General features: G+C 35.9%; 1 pseudogene; it reads left to right on the top strand.

The window, feature by feature from the left end:
• Positions 1–6,144: 6,144 nt before the first annotated feature.
• LOC21385501 lies at positions 6,145–8,073 on the top strand (annotated as a pseudogene).
• Positions 8,074–8,418: the final 345 nt, after the last annotated feature.

Raw genomic sequence — 8,418 nt, 5'->3', positions numbered from 1 at the left:
TTGTTTTTTTTTTTTAATCTCACGTTCTACTCAACATGGGAATCTTACCTGTAATTTTCTGATTGTTCTTTTAAAGTTTAATTTGAGTATAATTTTTGAGTTGAATTTGAGTTATAACTTGAGTTGAACTTGTAACTTGAGTTTGTGTTTGGTTGTCTACATTTGAGTTATGGTTTGAGATAAGAATCTTTTTGAGTTTGTGTTTGAGTGAGTCAAAACTTGAATTTGTATTTAGATAGTATTTTAATAAAAACTCAATACTGATGAAAAATTTTAATATGGTATATGGGTCGGGTTTTATTCGTCTTTTCGTTGTCAACGCATAGAAAAAAAAATCATCTCAATCAGAATTAAAACGAAAAGGTTATAGCATTTTTAAGAATAGAAAAAATATTGTTCATTAATTTGAGTTCGAGTTTCTGAACTTGAGTTAAAGGATAAACTTGAACTCGAGTTTTAGTCCTAAACTTGAGTTTGAACTCGAGTTTAAACTTAAAAGAACATGAATTCGAATAAAATTATAACTCGAGTTGTCTTTTTTTGAATTTTTTACTCAAAAGAACAAGCCCTAAAAGTTAGGTCAATAAGTAGCTACTTGTAACGCGAGCACCATATAATCCATTGTTTTGGGACTTTTCAATATTGCTGAATGTATATATGGGCAAAGACTTTTGGTGATGCACATAGTTTGAGTTTCTTTATGCGATAAAAAAAATTAATTAAATGTGCCAACCATCACTATATATAATAATAATCATAAAACCACCCGCGGGTTTAGTTGGGTGGGCTTCGATCAAGACCATGAACTCAATATGCTAATCCAATTATAAGAATGCCCAACCTATCAATCCATCTCAATAGCCATGATATGAAAGCTTACGTGGAGCTTAATTTGAGCAATGTACTAACTTAGAGGTGCCATCATTATTGCACAACTACTTCTAAAAAGTAAACTCTATTTATGAATTTTATATTACGGGACTCCTTTATTTAAAACTCATTTAATTCATTGATTTAAATTTTTAATTTGAGTTGAGATATAATTTTATGTGAAAATTTTTTACTATAATAAAAAAATTAGATATGATTATTTATGAAAATTTTTTACTATAACAAAATTTAAATTCTAAACTTAAATCGGTAAAATGAACGAGCCCTTCATACCACCAATGCTCTATAATATTACTCGGGTCAATTCATATTACATCTTGGTTGGGGTCCACAATCCAACTCTTACTCATGTACACTATCATTTCAAATTTCCAAACAAAAGAGAAAAAATATAAATAAAAACATGATGCAGCTTCTTATTACTGACATTGTTAGAGTGACAGAAAGACTAGTGCATTTGTTTATTCGGCATGATTCGCAGTTCATAACAATAATGCAGGCCATTTCCCTAATTAGAGAGCTTGTATTTATTCCTTTTTTTTTTTTTTTTTTTTTTTTTATAAAGGAACTGAGATGAGTCGTTTAAAGATTATCTTTAACTAAGTACCATGTGCTTCTACTGTTACTGCGAGACAATTATCTAAATTTCTTGTCGTTTTCTTATCATTGGTAGAATAGATAGGAATGCATATGTTTGCTTTTTATTTGGAGGAAATAAATATCGGTTTATTTTCTCAGTAAGTTCACATGTTTTGCCTTTAATTAGTTACTTAAATAGAGTAGTGAACACAAGGATATATTTACTTATGTTTTCGGTCATTTTTCTTCCTTTAATTTTAGACCATTAAAATAAAAATGAGAACATAGTTGAAAAAGCATTTCACCCAAACACCCGTTTCAGGATATTAGGATGACATTTTTTAAAACATGGTGCCATTTTAATATCATAATTGAGCTTCGAAAGTGTGGCGATACAATTATTAGCAAAGTGCTAATGTAGCATGCTTAGATAGTCGACTATAATATTTTTTAAAGTACAAATAATAATATGCATTGACTCACTTATTCATATCAGATTAATGATCATTCAAACAGCAATAAATATTGATATGCGAGGGAGGCAAATACGTAAGATTTTAATGGGGCACGTTTTGAAGTGATAAACATATTTAAGGTGAAGTGTTATGAATTATTTGTTTTATTACTATATATGGATGTTCACCTTCTCAAAATTTGGAAATAGAATATTCATGTTCGCTGCATTAAAAAATATTTGCTAATGTATATGTTCTTTATGTAGAGGTAATTCCACGTAGGGGTTCTCAAATCTGATGGGACCACTATATAAGATTCGATACCATACAAGAATTTATTAAACAATATTGTTACACTTGTTTCATTACTATCGTCCGTTAAAATAGGTTAATTTGGATGTTATTTTTTAAACCCATTATTCATTTATTCTTTTTGGTTCTGAAATTTTTAATATTTTGGTTCTTGAATTTTTAATTTTGACATACAGTCCTTGAATTTCGCATTTTTGACAGCATAGTAATGTACTCTTCTACGTCGCCGGTTGATGATGATGATCACATCACTGAACATGCACTGGGATTCCCCTCAGCTTGTGATCTTTGAGATAAGGTACGAGGTCTTTATTTCTATTCTACCCTTTACCGTCACCTAATCCTTTGCACGGCGAGAATATAGATTCTTCAAAGTTAGTTGGTGGCTCTTGTGAAATATCTCAAATATCAATTTCTGAATCGTAATATTACCTTGATTAATCCTGTGTAGATGCATCTTATAAAGAGTTTGGTATATTAAAATGTGGAAAAAACATCAATCTAATAAGTTTCCAATAGTTTATTCTATGGCTCGTGACTCATTAGCTCTTCATGTTTCTATATATAGTGGTGTTGGAGTTCGCATTTAGTCAAGAATGATGTATTGTGAATATCTATAGAAGTAGATTAGTGTCACATGGTGCAATTATTAGTTTGTTAAGCTGATTGGAAGAGGTATGAATCAAGAACATAGCACTTGATAGAGAAAGAGCGAATGGATGTCTTAGTATCTGATCTAGAGTACTTAACAGTGTATGATTATGATAATGAAGAAGTCATTGAAGTTTAGTTGTTCTATTTATTTATTTTTATCATGTAATGTCTCCCTTTAATGTCTTCATATGCATTTTGTAATTTTCTTTTATTTTAATAAGAGTAATTTGCACAAATGGTCGCTAACCTTTTTAAAAGGTGATAGTTTGGTCCTCAAAATTTTTTTTTTTTGATAATACGACCCCTAACCTATTTAAAAATGTGTAATATCGTCTTTTTCGTCAATTGTCGTCTAAAAGGTAACGATATAGTGCACGTGAGAATGCACGTAGTCCATGTTGTTGGGGTATATGTGTAAAATCACATCTTGGGAGAATTGAGGCTGAATTTGAGGTATATGTGTAATCGCCTTGTTCAGCCCCACTTATTTAAAGGTAGCCAACAATCGCCTTGTCGGTAGAATTCCTTGGGAACTGGGTAATTGTAAGAACCTAGTTGGTCTTGATTTGTCACTAAATAGTTTTAATGGAGGCCTTCCTCCAAGTTTCAGCAACTGTAGCAGTTTATCAGGATTTTCTGCTCTCTGGAGTAACTTAATGGGCAATATTCCATCTTCTTTTGGCCAACTAAAAAAGCTAGAATTTCTATACCTTGCGGAGAACTATTTCAGTGGTAAAATACCTGCTGAATGCTGAACTTGGAAGGTGTAAAGCCTTGAAAGAACTAAAGTTGTATGCAAACCAACTTGAAGAGAAAATTGCCAGTGAGTTGGGTTTTCTGTCTGAGTTGCAAGACCTGAACTATTTGACAACTGTTTAGCCGATGAAATACTGCTTAATATATGGAAGATTTCCAGTCTTGAGCAGATCCTTGTGAATAATAACTGTCTTTTTGGTGAGCTACCCGTGGAGATAACCGAGTTAAAGCAACTCAAAATGTTTCACTATGTAACAATCAATTCTCTGGTGTCATACCTCCAAATCTGGGGATTAACAGCAACTTAGAGGAGTCAGACCTCACGGCAAATAAGTTTAGCGGTGAAATCCCTCTAAATCTTTGCTTCAGAAAGCAATTGAGGGTGCTAAATATTTGGGTGCGGAAACTTCTTCTCTTAAATTTTTTTTTTTTGAATAACATAACTGTAATTAAGGACATTTTTGTCTTTCCAGCAACAACATGGGCCATGTAACTTCTCACATGCACTGTATTGTTACTTTTTGGACAGCAATTGACAGAAACAATGAGATTGCACTTCTTAAATAGGTTGGGGGTCATTTTGTCAAAAAAAAAAGTTGGCGACCAAACTGTCACATTTTAAAAAAGTTGAGGATTATTTGCGCAAATTACCCTTTTAATAATATCAAGTTAGGATTTTGATAAGGGATGAGGTTAATTATTAGGTGTCAATTTTCTAGTTGGGATGTGTAAATTATCTCTAATATTAGTTAATCTCTCTCAGTTTGTTTTAATTATATATATTGAGATATTAGTTTTTAAAAAATTTAATTGCGGAGAACTATTTCAGTGGTAAAATACCTGCTGAACTTGGAAGGTGTAAAGCCTTGAAAGAACTACAGTTGTATGCAAACCAACTTGAAGGGAAAATTACCAGTGAGTTGGGTTTTCTGTCTGAGTTGCAAGACCTGAATTGTTTGACAACTGTTTAGCCGATGAAATTCCGCTTAATATATGGAAGATTTCCAGTCTTGAGCAGATCCTTGTGAATAATAACTGTCTTTTTGGTGAGCTACCCGTGGAGATAACCGAGCTAAAGCAACTCAAAATGTTTCACTATGTAACAATCAATTCTCTGGTGTCATACCTCCAAATCTGGGGATTAACAGCAGCTTAGAGGAGTCAGACCTCACGGCAAATAAGTTCAGCGGTGAAATCCCTCTAAATCTTTACTTCAGCAAGCAATTGAGGGTGCTAAATATTTGGGTGCGGAAACTTCTTCTCTAAAAAAAAAAAAAAAATTTTGAATAACATAACTGTAATTAAGGGCATTTTTGTCTTTCCAGCAACAATATGGGCCATGTAACTTCTCACATGCACTGTATTGTTACTTTTTGGACAACAATTGACAGAAACAGTGAGATTGCACCTTCTTAAATAGGTTGGGGGTCATTTTGTCAAAAAAAAAAGATTGGCAACTAAACTGTCACATTTTAAAAAAGTTAAAGATTATTTGTGCAAATTACCCTTTTAATAATATCAAGTTAGGATTTTGATAAGGGATGAGGTTAATTATTATTAGGTGTCAATTTTCTAGTTGGGATGTGTAAATTATCTCTAATATTAGTTAATCTCTCTCAGTTTGTTTTAATTATATTTTTTGAGATATTAGTTTTTTTAAAATTTAACGTTTATCATTACTTAATTGCCTTACCAATTAGAGATTAATTAAGAATTGTCATACCAACGAGATTCTTAACCATTCGTTTGACTTTCTTTACACATTCTTTGCAGTGCATGTAAAGCTTCAAAACAACAGTGATAATTTTGTCGTCACCGCCTCCGGCGGGCTTCTTTTCTCCTTCATTCGTTGCGGCCTCTTAAAACATCTTTAATGCATGGTAGAAATGATGTGCTAATTGTAAATTTATACTTGAGTACAAAAACACTTTAAAATAATGTTATTTGTTGTGTCAAATTTTTTATATGTTATATTTTATAGCAAATATCCTAACAAGTATAACATATAACACATTATTTGGCATTTAATTGTTATGGATTAATATGTTTACTTTTTCATTTAATAATAATTCTAAATTTTTTTAAATTATTTTAAAATTAAAAGTTTACTTTTACAATTTTTAAAACTTATTGATTATGGAAAATATTATACTTAATATTTCATTTAGTATTATGCATTAAAACAAAAATAAAAGTACAATACTCTACCATACTATTTGGTACCAAATATATAATTGACATTAACATTTGCATTGGTGATAGTATTATGCTGCCATTACAAACCATATTAATCACGAGATTAGTGAAATTCCTAATTAAACAGCTTGTAAACATCTCCAGGTTATCAATATTTATGTTATCAAAAATTTCTTCCCAACAAATAATAATAATGACGATGATGAATAAATCATTCAGACTGAATTTCCCTATAAAAAGATGGCCTGTATCAACGTTTAGTGCATCAAATTCCTAACCCCACCCAACAAAGCAAGCAAATATGGCTTCGTTCTTCCTCACACAACCTCTCATCTTGACCACCAGCATCCCCAAAACTTCATTTCGCAACAAATCCCCGACTCCCAACAACACTAGTGATCATGCAAAGCGTAAAAGCAAAGCCCTTTCACCAGGATCATCAATATTTTCATGCATGGCCAGCCGGGATGGTAACCACGATGACCAACAAAACCCTACCACCAACGAAACCCATCAGTCCTGGGAACTTACCCGGAGAAACGTGATGTTTGGTCTTGGAGGCCTTTACGGCTCGATGAGTACCTGCTGGATGCCATCCGAGCACCCACTTTCCGCTATTGCCGCTCCAATCCCTCCGCCAGATATTTCAACATGTCACGACGTCCCCAAATCCGGAGATGCACACGACAAAGTTAACTGTTGTCCCCCGGAGCCCACTATCATCGATTACGTGCCCCCACCGGTAACCTGCCTCCGCGTAAGGCGGCCGGCACACATGGCCAGCTGCGAGTACATCGCCAAGTACAACAAAGCAACGGAGCTCATGAAAAATCTCCCCTTATCCGATCCCCGGAATTTCATGCAACAAGCCAACGTCCACTGTACCTACTGTGATGGCGCGTACTATCAAGCCGGCCTCACGGAAAACATCCCTCTTTGCGTCCACAACAGTTGGCTCTTCTTTCCCTTCCATCGCTGGTACCTCTACTTTTACGAGAAAATATTGGGTAACCTCATAGGTGACCCGACCTTCGCCTTGCCCTTCTGGAACTGGGACCATCCGGATGGGATGCAAATACCGCACATGTATACCGACAATTTATCCTCGTTGTACGACGAATTACGAAGCACCGCTCACCAGCCCCCCGCCACCGTCAACCTCAGCTATGGTGGTGGAGGAGAATATCGGGAGCGGCAGGTGGAGGAGAATCTGTGCGTCATGCACAAGAATATGGTTTCTGGAGCGAAACTCCCGCAGCTTTTCTTCGGCTCACCATATCGCTTAGGAAACACAGGCGGCACCTGCGCCGGCACCATCGAGCAGCATCCGCACAACTCAGTCCACAACTGGACCGGCACTGAAAGAACGCCCCTGGGCGAGGACATGGGCATCTTCTACGCGGCAGGTAGGGACAGATCCAATTAACACTAGCTCGAGAGGCGCATTAATACATTAATTATCATGTGATTTTGAATTGGATATAATTTAACATTTTGATTTAACTCAAACTCTTGATTAATTTTGTGACTCCGCCGAGCAGGTCGAGATCCCATCTTTTTCGCCCACCACGCCAATGTCGATCGGATGTGGAGCATTTGGAAGACATTAGATGGCCGGAAGAGACAAGACATCAAGGACCGGGACTTTTTAGACGCCGGGTTCCTATTCTACGACGAGAACGCTCGGCTTGTGCGCGTCAAAATCAGAGACTGCCTCAACACCGAGGCTCTCGGCTATGTTTACGAAAGGTTCGAGCTTCCTTGGAAAGACTAAAAGTTCACCCCCTATAAGCACAAGTCTGCGGAAGTGGGCAAGTCAAGCAGTCCTGAAGTGGAGCTCACAACTAAATTGCCCATACATTTGAAGGGGCGCAAGGCGGTTACTGCAGTGGTACCGAGGCCGAAGAAGGCGAGGAGCAAAGAGGAGAAGGAGGAGGAAGAGGAAGTGTTGGTGCTTGAAGGCATTGGTTTCGATACACTAAAGCCTGTGAAGTTTGATGTGTACGGGAACAACGAGTATGCGCCTGGGCCTGAATACTCCGAGTTTGCTGGAAGCTTCGTGAACGTGCCTCATGCTCCTTGTGAGGATCACTACAAGCACAATCTTGCGATAACGGAGCTGTTGGACGAGATCGAAGCCGACAACGACGACGAAATTAAAGTCACTTTGGTGCTCATGAATGATTATGAAATCACCATCGAGGGCATCAGGATTGAGCTGCTTTCTTGAAGCTCCAGCTTCCGTCGATGAAAAGTATAATGCTTGTAAGTTTTCAATAAACGGCCGACCATGATATGCATACCGCGTTCATGTATAGTTGGCCTAGTCCGAATTGCAAGCTTTGCTGTGCATGTGCTCTGCGATTCTTTGTACCATAGTGTGGCCCTAGATCACATGCTAAGTTTTGTTGTATAATAATTATAAGTGTGTTAATTGTGTGAAGAAAAAAAAAAGAAAATTACATGCGTGTAGTAGATCGATCTGATCACTTGTGATTTTCTGAATCCTTTAATAAAAAAGTATGTTTCTAGTTGTTTTAATATTATTTATTTATGTCCTTCACTTGATTTTCTT

This window comes from Morus notabilis, unplaced genomic scaffold, assembly GCF_000414095.1.
Source record: "Morus notabilis unplaced genomic scaffold, ASM41409v2 Scaffold2424, whole genome shotgun sequence".
NCBI lineage: Eukaryota > Viridiplantae > Streptophyta > Magnoliopsida > Rosales > Moraceae > Morus > Morus notabilis.
Note: the sequence above shows the minus strand (reverse complement) of the source record. Positions and strands in the feature narration are given on the sequence as shown.